This window comes from Pocillopora damicornis, chromosome 8, assembly GCF_964200805.1.
Source record: "Pocillopora damicornis chromosome 8, jaPocDami1.2, whole genome shotgun sequence".
Taxonomy (NCBI): Eukaryota; Metazoa; Cnidaria; class Anthozoa; order Scleractinia; family Pocilloporidae; genus Pocillopora; species Pocillopora damicornis.
In genome coordinates this window covers 6,654,532-6,667,643 of record NC_142677.1, presented here as the reverse complement: position 1 = coordinate 6,667,643, position 13,112 = coordinate 6,654,532, and the positions used below count along the sequence as shown (strand labels likewise).

The 13,112-nt window shown below is 37.9% G+C and overlaps 1 protein-coding gene and 2 pseudogenes across 6 annotated transcripts in view; 2 read left to right on the top strand and 1 right to left on the bottom strand.

Annotated features, from left to right (window-relative positions):
- Window positions 1–13,112, top strand: part of LOC113679181 (uncharacterized) — a 48,429-nt gene that overhangs the window by 16,705 nt on the left and 18,612 nt on the right. For 4 of the 6 annotated variants that reach the window (XM_089214476.1, XM_089214477.1, XM_089214474.1 and 1 more), the window contains one exon: window positions 531–583. The exons of 1 other annotated variant lie outside the window; for it this stretch is intronic. The gene's annotated coding sequence lies outside the window, so the exon portion shown is untranslated. Of the gene's footprint in view, window positions 1–530; window positions 584–5,949; window positions 6,076–13,112 lie in introns of those variants that run through there. One more of the 6 variants, XM_089214479.1, reaches the window with a different exon arrangement.
- Window positions 3,536–4,275, bottom strand: LOC149041166 (uncharacterized; annotated as a pseudogene).
- Window positions 4,296–5,539, top strand: LOC149041165 (uncharacterized; annotated as a pseudogene).

Below are 13,112 nucleotides of genomic sequence, written 5' to 3'. Positions count from 1 at the left end.
AAATTTTCCGCCAGTCCACGATTCATGTTCGCAAATAAAATGAATTGGCGCCTCTATAATGGTTGCAAACACTGCACCGTGGATTGACCTTTGGAACTGAGCCTGAAAAACGCAGAACAACAAACCAAGAATTTCACCGAATTAACATTGTGACCCCATATCTAGTTGGTATTAGCACATTCGCCTCGATAGCCTGCAAAAGTTTTTCGGGCTAATTCTCAGGCTCATAGAGTTATTGGCGCTTGGAGAGAGATGTCAAGAAAAGGGGGAAGGATGGACCAAAGAGCGTTCTTTAACATGCGGTCAAAACTTTTTCAGACTGATACCGCGCCAGGAAAACATCTCTTCGGCCCCATACGTGCCAAGTTATGTTAAAAATAATAAATATTCGAAGGTTGATATTGAAACCTTTTATTCATGCAGTGAAATGATCTAAGTGTTAGCATTAATTCGGAACTTCTAAACTGATGAAGAATTCGGTTGGAATTCATCAGAAACACGATTGCTGATTCTAATATTTTGGTCGGCAGATCACAAGGCAACGATAAGGACTGCATTACAGACTATATGTGAGTTTCTAGAGGTGAGTAGAAGCTTTGTATGTACTCTTTAGTGGACCTTTTGAGCTTCAAACGTCATCGATTGGACACTTGCTCTCGACTTGGTCTGTAATAGATAAACAACAGTCGTGACTAGAATGAATTATTGCTTGGCGTGAAGAATGGTTCACTACTGTTGCGCTTATAACTGCTACAATGTTTCCACAAATTCGGACTTTTCTTTTCGTAAATACCCTAAGGAACTTAAGCTTCAGAAGTTAAATATCCATGCTATATTTCTTCACCTGCTTGTCACGAATTCGCGTTTTAAGTTTGCATGAATAAATAGCCAGGACCCAGGGTTGTTCAGAGGGCGGTTAACGCTATCCAACGGATAAATCCATATCCAGTGGATAAGTGTTAACAACATGTGCTATCCAACGGTTAGAGATTTATCCAGTGGATAGCGTTATCTACCCTTCCAACCACCGGATCCAGAAAAATATTTTCGTCTCGTCTCGTCTCGTCTCGATTTTTGAATATAATGGTTTTTTTTCAGTTTCTCTTCAAAAAAATGTTGACTTTAATAATAAAAAAGATCCAAATAAAGCCTTGAGAATAGCCTTCAGTACCAAAGTGTGCTCTGAACAGTTCCAAGACAACGATGTTAAGTTTGTAGACAGCCGAACTAGGAAAATTGAAAGATGGCGTCTGTCTTTCATTGTTTTTATGATCAGGAGGAAAGTGTTTCGTAAAGAAATAGTGCTTTGTTTCCTGCAAGTTATTGTAGGTATGGTTGTCACAGGTCAGGAAAAGCCTGGGATAAACTAATTACCTCAAGGCCAAGGAAAAGTCAGGGAATTTCACTTTGAGTCAGGGAAAAATTATGTCTTCGAAAGAACTGATTCATTGGAAGTGAAATTCACGTAAAAATGAAATTGTTTACCTTCTTGGCCCTATCCATGATGAAAGATATTGACGCTTTTCTTTTTTGAGTTTTTTTAAATGAAAAAGAAAAAAAACTCTTTGTTAGAGTGTAGAGTGGTATGTTGCTTGCACCAATCAGATTGCCGCATTAGGGTATGTAATCATATCACACCAATCCCAGCAACTAACTGTAGAGGAATAATTTTGATTTTCTCCCCGTTAGAGGAACGGCAGTAAGCGTAGTCTCTTTTGCAACCGTTATTTGGTCTTATCACGCAACGCACCCTCTCTCAAACGGGGAATACATAGCGTTGTATGACGAGACAGAACAACAATTGTGAGGGAAACAACAGTAAGTGTGGCACCAATCCATTTTATTTTTGCTTAGGAGCATTTAGACAATAGACTGTGTGAGTTCAGATGAATTAGCTTTTTTCCCTTTCTCTTAAGGTGAAGTAATGCGATATTTCGTCTGTTTGAAAGTTATACAGTGTCCCATCTCGACCCGCTCAGCCGAAAAAAAACTGTTGCATGCTACGCATGCCTATCTTTGTGATGTGACATTAATTACGGGCATTGCTTCGAACAGTTAACAGATAATTCATGAAAATATTCACGATTCCCCCTGTACGCCATATGATGAAAGTCAGGAAGAACATTAAGGATGAACTCTACAGGAATGATTGGTAACGACGGATAAAAACAACCGACGAACTTAAGTGAATGATGCAGTACGCACATATATATCGAGTTACTTGAAACAGCGTTTAAATAAAGATTTCCGTTTTAAGAATTAACCTGGAGCATTTCATTTAGAGACACGGATACGGTAATTAAAAAATTTATCCAGTGCGTCATCACACAGAGGTAAATGTGTTCACGACGATAAGAATTAAAATTCATTGTGCAGGGTAGGTACTTTTGATTTCTGTCTGAGATCAAACGCATGATTGAGCTTACTTGAGTGGTAAATACTTATTTGTCAAAGACAACCATGAGGAATACGAGGCTTGAGGAAATATTTAAAGCACGGAATATTCAGAGCATGTCGTTTAAAAACTGACGTGAAAAAAAGGAAACTACGGAAGCATTAGTCAGTACGTGTCTCAGCATTAAAATTTAAACTCACATTTTAGAGATTCTTCAATCTTTTTTCGAGGCAAGATAGCAAACTTCTAGGAGAGAATAATGCATTTATTGTTGGTTTCATTCCCATGTGTAGTCAAAAAGTGTCAGACCCAACACATTGATCAGCTCCCAGTTGGCTTGTTAGCTCCGTTGGTAGAGCGCTGCACCGGTATCGCAGAGGTCATGGGTTCAAATCCCGTACGGGCCTGAATTTTTTTCAGGTCCTATTTTCAACTACTCGTTTCATTAGTATTCTTAGCTGCGAGGATCTCTTAATTTCGTAATTTCCCTCATTTCTACATCTCGTGAATGTAATTTCTGACGTTTGAGTGACAGTCTGAATAAACAGTCAAAACAGAAAGCGGCAAAACGAGTGCGCGTGCTTGGCGGATTTCAGCGTCGACACAGCGGCAAAATGAGTGCGCATGCTCAGCGAATTTGGCGCTTTGTTATTCCAGTGTAGATGAATTTCCTCCGGAAACGAAAATAACGTTTTACTCTTTTTAAGACTGATCTTGATCCGAGGAGAAATTTAATGGATTTTGTTCCGATGGAAAAGTTTGAAGGGTAAGGAGAATTATTTTGGTTATAGTCAACCAACGTTGAATTAAACTTATCCAGACAGCCCGTTACGTGTTCCCGTTCCATTCAGCAATTCTATTTACAAAAGACATTTCATCATCGGTATTGTTCAGTACAAGCGTTAAACTTCAAAAGCTTTCCAAAGTAAGCAACAATTGAAATAAGTTTTTTATTTGTCGCTAGTGATTACAAACTTGCCGCTCGGTCTACTTCTTAATAAAATATGGGAACGTTCTTTTGATCGATAACAGCTTTTAAATGTGACAGTGTACCAAGCCATTCTGCCAGATTCTTCCACAAAACCACTTAAACGTAATAAATGCAATAATATTAATACTTCACACATATCTTAACCTTCTTTGCGTCTGGAAATATGTCGATATCACCTCACGATCAACCGCCGTTGTTTGACGTTTACGTGCATATCTTGAAGTTGATGAAAGTAACCGTACACAAATTTATGGTGGCAGATGGCTTTACCCTCAGCCCATTCAAAAGTTCTTCGATTTCACAGCGTTAAGACTGTGCGAGTAAGGTGCCTTTAGGTGGAGATGGCTATCCATTAATATGGTGTTGTCATTTGCATCACTTACAAATGTAATAGTTAAACCATTAATTATATTAAAAGCAGCATTTGTGTCGGTAAGCCTTCTACTGAGGTGAATACTCAGAGCAGATTCTTCACTTGTATTAGGCTCCTTAACAAAACAAGCAGTTGACTCTTCTTCATAGCTCAAACAACCCAGGCTACTTCTGACATGAGGTATGGCTTCAAAAAAACCAAGATATGATTGTGACTGCATGAAACTGTCATATGCCTGATTTCCCCCTATCATACATAACATGAAGGCAAGAATCGAACTTGGAGTCAGTGGTTATTCAGTTGAAGTAATGATTTTTTTGTTAAGTCTGTCTTTGCTAACAACAAAGAAATAACTGTACAAGCATTGCTGCATTGCCTCCCTATTTCTAACTGAGATAGGAAGACTGGCAGTTGCCAGGATGTGACTGATTATGTAGTTGAAGATGGAACATGTATTGAAGTGGATTTTGGTGGTACAATTGAGTTAGAAAACTGTTGTTGGGCTTCTGACAGTGTTTGGTTTCAAGATTATTTGCATGAACCTCAGAATTTTTGGTGGCCAGGTTGCCCACAGTTGAAAAGTGGTTTTGGCGTGAATTTGCTACAGAAGCAGGCCTTTCTGTGGTCCTTTTTCTTTAGTTATCCCTTGTGGAACACTTGGTTGTGGTTTAATTAACTGTTCCAGATTTCTAGTTATCATATTCCCCCAGTCATGGGGGAATACTGCTAATTATACCACAACCAGGTGTTCCACACAGGACAACTAAAGAAAGACGACATACCGCAGAAAGGCCTGCCTCTGTTGCAAATTCAATCACACTCAGTCTTGACAACAAACACCAACAGCAGCTCAACAACAGTTTTCTAACTCAAGTGTACCACCACAGTACACTTCAATACATGTTCCATCTTCAACTACACAATCAGTCACATTTTGCAAACTGCCAGTCTTCCTATCTCAGTCAACAATTGGGGGTGGTCAAGGCAGCAATGCTTGTACAGCTATTTCTTTGTTGGTAGCAAAGACCTACTTAACAAACAAATCCTTACTTCAACTGAATAACCACCAATCACTGACTCCAAGCTGGATTCTAGCCTTCATTATATGTATGATGGGGGGAAAATCAGGCATATGACAGTTTCATGTAGTCACACTCATATCTTGGCATTGTCAAAGCCATACCTCTTGTCAGAAGCAGCCTGGGTAGTTTGAGCTATGAAGAAGAGTTACCCGTTTGTTTTGTCAAGGAGCCTAATTAAAGTGAAGAATCTTCTCTGAATTTTTACCTCATTAGAAGACTTAAACACACAAATGCTGCTTCTAATATAATGGTTTAACTGTTACACTTACATCATCTTAACGGATAGCCACCTCCACTTATGAAAAGGCGCCTAACTCGCACAGTCTCAACGCAGTGACATTGAAGGACTATTAAACTGGCTGAAGTTAAAGCTATCTGCGACGGTGAATTTGTGTACGGTTACTTTCATCAACTTCAGGTAACACTGTGTAGTAAGAAATGCATGTAAACGTCAAACAACGGCGGTTGATCGTTAAGTGATATCGACATATTTCCAGAGAAAGAAGGTTAATATATGTGTCAAGTGTTAATGTTATTGTATTTATTACGTTTAAGTTGTGTTGAGGAAGCAATCGGGCGGTACTGCTTGGTACACTGTTCGATAAAGCTTACGTCGATCAAAAGAACGTTCACATAAGCATAACGGCCGAGCGACAAGTTTGTAATTACTAGCTACAGATTCAAAACTAATTTCGATTGTAAAACAGCATTTACTACCAAAAGAGGTTACATCATAAAGCTTTTCAAGTTCACAGCTTGTACTGAACAAATACAGATGATGAAATGCGTTTTGTAAATAAAATTGGTGAATTAAAGGGAACACGCAACGAGCTGTCTGGATAGATTTAAATCAGCTTCAGTTGAACTATAACTAAAATAATCGTACTTACCCTTCAGAATTTTCCATAAGAACAAACTCCGTTAAATTTTTCGGTCGAATCACATCAATATCAGTCCAAAAAAGTGTAAAACGATGTTCGGTTCGTTCTTCAACGAAATTCATCCACGCTAGAGTTACAGGCGTCAAATGCACCGAGCATGCGCACTCACTTTGCCGCTGAATCGTCTAGTGTCATGGTAACGGTTTTTCTGATCTTTCCTTCATCTTGCATCTAACCAAACTGAACAAGGAAATTGACATAAATGCAAGTTAAAGACTAGCAATTCGTTAGAGCCTATATTTTACTGGCTTTGAGAAGCTGTCTGTGGCAAGCGCGGCGGAGCTGAATAAGAGGTATTTTACATGCCATCGTCACTTGTCGTTACAATCGTTTGACGTTCTTAGTCATAGGAATATTTTTATTTTGCAGATTTTGGGGCATGTACTAAAACCCGAAACAGCGAAACGAAACGATCGAAACGAAACAACCGAAACGAAACAACCGAAAAAAGCGAAACAACCGAAACGACCAAACGAAGCGATCGAAACGAAACGAAACGAACATAATGACCACAACAAAACGACCGTAACAACCAAAACAAACCACTACAGCAATCGAGAAAAGCGGACGATGAAATGTGGAGGAAAATGTAGATTTCAGATAATCTCTCGCATTTAAGGCCTTTGAATGTTAAGGCCGTCTCAAGAAACTGAATTTTTTTCCGCCACGCGAGCAGTTGAAATTACAATTTGACACTAATATGTAGTTTCCAGGACGGAGCGCCTTATCGAATCAGTACCAAAGCATATACGGAAAGGAGAGGAAGAAATAGATAAGGGTATTCATTGAAAACTTCTATGTCTGTGACTTTCTTATTGATTTTTTTAAATCAAGGTTTCCGCGACGCCTTATGATTTCGGTCAGGATTCATCTTGTGGAAGTTTGTTTCCAGGAATGACGGGAGAAATGACATAAAGTACATCTAACAATCAGGTCTGCCTGACAATCAAACGCAACGATATTTTAATGAGATTTTAGCTTTGATAATCTTAAAACTTGTTATTTTAGGAATTTGCTGACGCTCAAGATGCATTATTTCTAAGAACAAAGTACTTAATAGTGCATATATAGTCAACGTGAACGCATATAACTTAGATATGATGACGGAAGTGCGGACCCATGATATTTTGGGGGTGGGAGAAACCATACATTAAAGGTGTTTTTTTTTTTTAATGCTAATTTTTGGTCCTTACGGTGGTTTCGTTTCGATTGTTTCGTTTTGGTCGTTTCGTTGGTTTTGCATGTTTCGTTTCGGTCGTTTCGTTTCGCTGTTTCGGGTTTTAGTACATGCCAGATTTCGGTAATTAAATAACGGTGTAATATGTGACTAACACAGTCTATAGACTGTACGATTTTACGTCACTATCTGCGTCGGTGTACACACTGTAAGATTTTAAGCCGTCAAATAACGGCCTAAAATCTCTCAGTATAATGATAAACAATAATAATAATTTACATTTCTAAAGCGCTTTACAAAATATTCTATGAAAATATTAAAAACGATTAAACGATAAAATATGAAAAATATGAAAAATATTAAAATGTTAAAACAAATTGTAAGCCAGCTTGAACAGATGTGTCTTAAGCTTGGACTTAAAAATGGCTACACTCTGACTGTTTCGAATTTCAAGCGGCAGTTTGTTCCACAGAAGTGACCCGGAACGGGCAAAGGCGCGATCACCAAAGGTCTTAAAATTAGTTCGTGGAATCTTAAGAAGGCCCTACTCAAAGGAACGCAGATGATGACCAGAAATGGAGTGTGGCTGCAGATATTCTTGAATGAATTGTGGGCCTTGATTGTTAAGAGATTTATAAACTAAGAGTAACAACTTAAAATGAAAGCGATAAGTCACAGGAAACCAGTGAAGATGAGATAAGGCGGACGAAATGTGATCAAACTTTGGAGTCCTTAAGATTAATCGAGCAGCGGCGTTAAGCATCTTCTGAAGACGATCTGTCTGGTACTTGGGGACGCCAAAGAGAAGAGAGTTGCAGTAGTCCAAATGTGAAGTCACAAATGCGCGAACAAGAGTCTTCGCGAACTCAGGACTAAGGACTAAGGAATTTCCCAATTGGCGAATTTTATGCAAGCCATGAAAAGCCTTGCTTCAGATTTTACCGATGTGAATGGACATAGACATATTGGAGTCAAACCAGGAACCCAAGTTTCGAACACTGTCGAAGGGCTGGATGGTAGAATCACCGACGGTGATGGAATCCATTGATAATTACTGGCGGGAACTAACAACTAAGAGCACAGTTTTCGAATCGTTGGTTAACAGGCGGTTATAAATCAACCATGAGCAGACATCTGAGATGCAGGCCTCCACAGAAGCTATGGCGTGGTCTTGCGAAGATCTGCCATTAGGTCTAAACGACAGATAAAGTTGTGTATCATCGGCATATCCATGAGCAGAGGGAAGATGGTTAGCTATCACATGATATAGTTGAGATATTTATAATATAAATAAAATAGGTCCCATACTGCTGCCTTGTGGGACACCGCAGCTTAAGTGAAAGTCATCAGATGTGCAATTGTTAGTGAGAACACGTTGTTTTTGGCCAGATTGGTAGGACGCAAACCATTTATGGGCAGAGCCAATAATTCCAAAGTCGTTTTCAAGCACGTTAAGGAGAATCTGATGATCGATTGTATCAAAAGCAGCGCTCAGATCCAGTAGCACAAGAAGCGTAATTTCCTAACGGTCCATTGACATAAGAATATCACTTTGAACCTTAAGCATGTTAAGCAAGGCAGTTTCAGTTGAGTGAAATCTTCGGAACCCTGATTGTAAATTCGGCAGAGTTACATTGCCTTCACAGCGCTTAAACAGTTGAGAAAGAACTGCCTTTTCGACGATCTTGGAGAAAAATGGTAGATTACTTACGAGACGAGAATTTTTATAGGTTAATTCAAGGCCAGATTTCTTAAGCAGAGGTTTCACAATTGCGGTTTTCCAATCATCGGGAACGTAGGCGTGGCGAATAGAAAAATTAAACATGTTAGTAATAAAGGGTGCAAGGACGTCAAGACAAGACTTCTCAAGCCATGTAGGGATCAGATCCAAGGTGCATGGGGCATTAGACGATGTACTGATTGTATTACTAGCATCTTCAACTGATAAAGGCGAAAAACTGCTAAGTTTTACAGCTGGAACAGCGGTATGGGAACATGGAGGATTAACTTAAATATTATTGATGGAGTCCTTGATAAGTTCAACTTTTTTAACAAAGAATTCCCCAAATTTATTCGCAAGTAGAACTGGATGTATATATACCGACTAGAAAAATTTACGCCTTTAGTAAGTGGCATAAATTCTTACTTAGAAGAATTTACATCGTTATGGTTACTGGCGTAAAATCTTACATCTATACACTACTAGAAGAAATTACGCCATTAGTTGCACATATACACTACCGACTTGAGGAAATTACGCCGTTAGTTGCTGGCGTAAAATCTTCCATATACACACTACAGACTTGAGGAAATTACGCCGTTAGTTGCTGGCGTAAAATCTTCCATATACACACTACAGACTGGAGGAAATTACGCCGTTAGTTACTGGCGTAAAATCTTACATAGATACAATACCGACTGCAAAAGATTGCGCCTTTAGTTACCGGCGTAAAATCTTACATGTATACATTACCGACTGGAAGAAAATACGCCGTTAGTTACTGTTGTAAAATCTTACAGTACAAACAATACCGACTGGAAGAAATTACGCTGTTAATTACTGGCGTAAAATCTTACATATATACATTACCGACTGGAAGAAATTACGCCGTTAGTTACTAGCCTAAAATCTTACATAAATGCATTACCGACTGGAAGAAATTACGCCGCTAGTCATTGGCGTAAAATCTTTTGCGTTCAATTTTTGCTCTTCTTCGCATGTAGCTATTGTCGTGAGCAATATGTAAGCTGGATTTAATGATTCTTATCACTGCACAGGAAGTGTACAACCGTTTGCATTTTGAGCGTTTATTTTCAGCTCTGGTAGAGCATTATTGTACATTACTGTGCAGCTGGTAATCACATCATATAACGATTCAGATTTCTTCGAGAAGTTGAAATATTCTTTAAATCTCTGCTGAAAGGTTGGAACGTTGTACATATATACAATTACAGAAACAAGGTCTTGTACAGACTGATTTTTTGATGCTACACCTAAAATAATGAGGCCGATCAACAAAGAACATTTGACGACATTTCACTTGATTCTTTAGTCTCTTTGGTCTTCTGTCAAGGGGGAACAAAGGAAGAAATAGCAAGAAATAGCAAGCGATTAGCAGTAGTAATAATAATGATAATAATTATAACAAGATTATGATGATTTTTTGGGTCTGAGAGCCCGTGTCACCTCTGTATAAAGAACTGATCACAGAGAACAGGTGGGCAATTCTTTGAAATTAGACCTTCATAATGAGGACTCCCAAAGAGTACTTTTACTTTGGATCAGAGAACACACACCTTGAGTCCTCTCAAAAAAAGTGAGAAAAAAAACTGGAAAAATTTCTTTTTACCATAAAGCACCGTAAGAGGTGCTTAAAAAAAGGCCAGTAAGATACTTACATAAAAGAATAAAGTTTTTACAAAGTAAAACTAATATAACTTAGACACAGTGTGTGTCTGCATTACACACAGTGCGTAAACGTTATGAAGAATGGTAGTTTGTAAACCGCTAAGAGATTATTTATTCGTTAATCTACGTACCTCAGATTATAAAGTTTTCTCTGGCACTTCTGAATTTGCTTCCTATACTACCAGCTATAGGTGCAGCTCGCATATTTAGACGACTAATTTATTTATTTATTTAATTGCTTTCACCATGATCACAATGCTACAATAAGACTAGGAAGAAGAAATACATTTGAAGAGGTCATAAGAACGAGAGACGAAGGTGCAGGACACAAAACAGAGTGAGGCTCCAAATTAAGCGCGCCCAAATTTTGCTTTGGTTTTCTCAACATTTGACTTTTCTGCACTCCAAATTGGTCTTATACTCCTTGAAATCACTTTTTTCATGAATACATTTACATTTATCTTTTTTTATTTGGTACCTCTAGCTGGTAGGATCTTAGGAGCTTTAGGAAATACTAGAGGTACAGCTTGCATATTTAATTGACTTAGCCTAATTTTTATAACAGTCTGCTTTGAATTTTACTCTTGGGCTTTCCATTTAGTCTTACACTACATTAGAATCACTTTTTTCGTGAATATCCTCTTTTTCCTCAATCGAGTACCTCTTAGGTGGCTTAAGAAATACTACAGGCTAGAGGCACTTCGTGCATATAAAGTGAATTTAGCTCATTTCATTTACTTTTTGATTTATGGAAAAACCTTTCTACATTCCATGTTAGTCTTGTACCATTGTGGAGTCACTCCATATGTACGTTTTCATGTTTTGCAATCTTGTTCATTTGGCTAGTAGGATCTTCGATTACTCAAAAGACACTACTAGCCAGAAGGGCAGCTTATGTATGTGAAGTGAGCTTGAAATCATTTAAATTGTTATGTTATAAATGAATTTCAGGTAAATAAATTCTAAACTAGTCTGATTTTTTTTGGTTGTAGATTTATTCCAATATAATTCAAACCAGTTTTAAATGAATTTGACTAAAAAATTCATTTTAGACTTGAACATTTCAACCAGATTTACTGAAGTTTGTGGTACAATACTCTGCATAAGTATATAAGTGAAATTTCTCAGAAAGGAACAGCCTCTATTTTCATGATATTTGCGTTTGATTAGAGGTACTGTTGACAAGGCAAACCCTTGATTACTAAAACTAAGACTAAGACTTAAATGGAATGCCAAATAGTGAAATGCAAAGCAGGCTGTAATAAAAATTGGGCAAAGTTGATTAAATATGCAAGCTCATTGTACTTCAAGTATTTTCTAAGTCTCCTAAGATTCTACCAGCTAGAGGTTTAAGACTAAACAAGAAATAACAAAATGTCAATGTATTCATGAAAAAGTGATTCCAAGGAGTGTAAGACTAATTTGGATTGCAGAAAAGTCGAATGTGGAGCAAACCGCTGTAAAAATTGGGCAAAGTTGACGAAATATGCAAACTGTGCCTCGAGCTGGTAGTCTTTTCTAATCCTCTTGAGATCCTACTGGCTAGAGGTACAAGACCAAATGAAAATAAATTAAATGTATTCTTTAAAAAAATGATTCCAAGGAGAGTAAGATTACAATTTGGAGTGTAGAAAGGTAAAATGTGTAGCAAACCGTGATGAAAGTTGGGCAAAGTCAAGTATGCAAGCTGTACCTCTAGACGGAAGTATTTTCTAAGCCCCTTTTAAGATCCTACCAACTAGAGGCACAAGACCGCATAATAATAAATAAATGTGTACGTATTCTTGTAGAAGTGATTCAAAATAGTGTAAGACTAATTAAGACTAGGATTTTCTGTTCCTTTCCCACCATTTTAGACCTTCTGGAACTTAAAATGAAAAGGAAAAATGCTATAGAATAATCTGCTCGAAAAATAATGGACATCACGGTCTTAAAGGCGACAAAATAAGCTTTCGAGTCGACAACACTACAATTCTCTAAAGCGATGCTAATTAGGGCCGTAAAGCGAAAACCAAACTATCGGACTTCAAGCGAGGCCTGGAGACATTATGAAGATTCAAAGGCACGGTAAATATCACGTTTGAGTAATGAGATGTCCAAAAAGTATTGTTTTATAGAAGATTTTGTGTTAAAACGTAGAACTTTCAGTATTTTCAACACAACGCTGCGCAATATTCTAGCCGTGAAGTCAAGTAAACATCGATCTAAGCATGATGAATTCTACTTCGTGGGTTTCGCACACGTAAGAAATTCGTACGTTTTTCGGTTCTAACAGAAAATCAAGAACTGTTTTGAATAAAGCTTTCTTCCCGCAGGGTCGGCCAGGGGGGGTAGTGGAATACCAATATACCCGAAAAAAAATCGACAAAATACCCCAAAATACCCCAAATTCCTCCAAATATACCCAAAAATAATCGAAGCTTTGAATACTTTATACCTGAAATTCAAAGAAAGTGATATACTGAATACCCATATTTAAGCTGCAATATACCGTATACCCGATTTAAAACGCCCCTGAATACCGAATACCCAAAAACCCTGACCGACCCTGTTCCCGAAACGTTCCTTAGTCAGTTTTGTCTTTCTCCTCATTTATAATTTCCATGTAACATGAGATCTCTCCACACACTGATTAATTTGCATATTCACTTTGAAATCCGATCCGCATACATTTTTTGCACACGTGCGCAAAAATTTACTGATTTTTATCTTTTATCTTGATTTTAGAGTAAAAACTTAATATG